This window comes from Mus caroli, chromosome 6 (genome assembly GCF_900094665.2).
Source record: "Mus caroli chromosome 6, CAROLI_EIJ_v1.1, whole genome shotgun sequence".
Lineage (NCBI taxonomy): Eukaryota > Metazoa > Chordata > Mammalia > Rodentia > Muridae > Mus > Mus caroli.
The window spans coordinates 81575211-81577426 of record NC_034575.1 but is presented as its reverse complement, the minus strand read 5'-3'; the positions used below and the strand labels follow the sequence as shown (position 1 = coordinate 81577426).

The window sequence follows — 2216 nt, the reverse complement described above, 5'->3', positions numbered from 1 at the left end:
AATAAATCTTTAAAAAAAAAAAAAAGAATCATGCAAGGTTAGGCACGGTGGCTCACACCGGTTGTCTCAGAATCCGGGAGGCTGATGTAAGAGGACTGACTACCTTAAGTTCAAGGCTAACTTGAGCTACATAATGCAGTGGTTCTCAATATTCCTAATACAGTGAACCCTTAATACAGTTCCTTATGTTGTGGGGACCCCCAGCCATAAAATTATTTTCGTTGCTACTTCTTAACTGTAATTTTGCTACCTTTATATTGTAAAGTATCTGGATTTTCCCATGGTCTTAGGTGACCCCTAAGGTGAAAAGGTCATTCCACCCCCAAAGGTCACAACACATAGGCTGAGAACTGCTGATATAAGTTTCACAGTAGATGGAAGAAAAAGACAGAGAAGGGAGAAAGGGAGGGAAGACAAACTTTAGGGGAATATACAAAACTCTTAGACAGTACAGTATAGTTAGCAGTCTTTATTAGACCAGCCAGATGGCTCAGTGGGTGAAATGCTTTTCTGCATCAAGCCTGATGATCTGAGTTCCATCTCCAGATCTCACTTTGAGAACAGAGAACCAGCTTCTAGAAGTTGTCCTCTGAGCTCCACATGTATGATGTGGCGCAAACACGCATCCATGTCCAGAGACACACATATCATACACACAAGTAATAATACTTTAAAGTGCACGAGCTTCCATTAATAACTGTTTTGACAAATACATCAAAATAATTTAAAAGAAAGCAAGCCCAAATTAGTGAGCCATGCTGGGCTTTAGCTAGTGTACAGAAAGAAGTATAACATTCCAACTGGCACCGACTAGACCTCATTAGATTCCATCTCCACTGATTGGTCCCTGGCATAACAATTCACAGATATCTAAAAAGCATTCCTTCTAACATCCACAGAAGCAGAACAGAGTCGGGCAGTGGTGGCGCACNCCTTTAATCCCAGCACTNGGGAGGCAGAGGCAGGCGGATTTCTGAGTTCAAGGCCAGCCTGGTCTACAGAGTGAGTTCCAGGACAGCCAGGGCTATACAGAGAAACCCTGTCTCGAAAAATAAAAAACAAACAAAATAAAGCAGACCAGAGTGCCGGAAGTTACCCTCCCTCTTGCCTCACATCACACTTCAGGCGATAGTTCTCTAAAACACTCAAAGAATGAGTACTTCTCATTTCAGTCTAAGCCAGGCATGAGTGTTCTATGGTAACCTGAGGAAGACAGCACAAAAGGAAAGAAAAACTACAAACCAAAGATGACTGTAGCTGCCACAGCCCTCAGTAAGCCACCTGGCCCTAAGTCCACATGGGAAAGTGATTCTCCTAGGGACAGGCAGAGGACTGTGACCAGCTGGAGTTGTTTGGTTTGTTTTTGAGACAGGATTTTACTCTGTACCCCAGGCTGGCCTGGAACTCACAAGAATCCTCTTACCTCAGTCTCCTGAGTTGTTGGAATACAGGCCAGGGCCACTAGGCCTAGTCACTAGCTGGGGTCTTGAGAGAGGGCTAGGACAGAACTGGGCAAAGGGACTGGTGGAAGTAAAAAATGAGGAGGAAGTGAAGAAAGGAGTTTGGGCCAAGGTAGGGGAGGAGTACGGTGACTAAAAAGGTGATGAAAGGGATTACTGATCTGAGACACCTCAAACATGGCCCCCAGATGGACCAGCTCTGGGATGTGAGCAGCTAAGGACACAAAGGAGACCAGCAAGCTAGCTTCCTACCCATGGACAGATAGGAGTACTTGCTCTCAATGCCTATGGAACAGAAAGATAAGAGAAACTTAAAATGGGAACCTGGACAGATATGGAGATGCTGACAGCAAATGATAACATCTTGGGTCAAGGACCAAGGATATGCACGTTGTTATTATGATTATTTAACCTGACTTTTACCCAGGGGAATGCAAATGAAGTCAAAACCATAGCATTCTGCATATATCAACTGGCAAAGGCACCTAGTGAGAAAACAGTGCCAGAGAGAACAAAAGCCTGTCTGCAGCAGAGAAGCCAGCAGAGAAGCCAGCAGAGACCTTTGCTCTCAGGACTGAGAAGATACAACATAAAGGAGCCATACAGAAGGATTTGGTTGAGTGAAGTGTGCCCCCCCCCCACCCCAAAACTCTTATTGATCAACTCCTTGGGTTTGTCTGTTTGGAGACAGGGTTTCTCTTTGTATCCCTGGCTGTCCTGGAACTCACTCTGTAGACCAGGCTGGCCTTGAACTCA

The 2216-nt window shown here is 45.0% G+C and overlaps 1 protein-coding gene across 1 annotated transcript in view; it reads right to left on the bottom strand.

Moving 5' to 3' along the window:
• The window catches only part of Smyd5 (SMYD family member 5), a 14586-nt gene that overhangs the window by 11268 nt on the left and 1102 nt on the right, over nucleotides 1–2216 (bottom strand). The gene's annotated exons all lie outside the window — the stretch shown is intronic.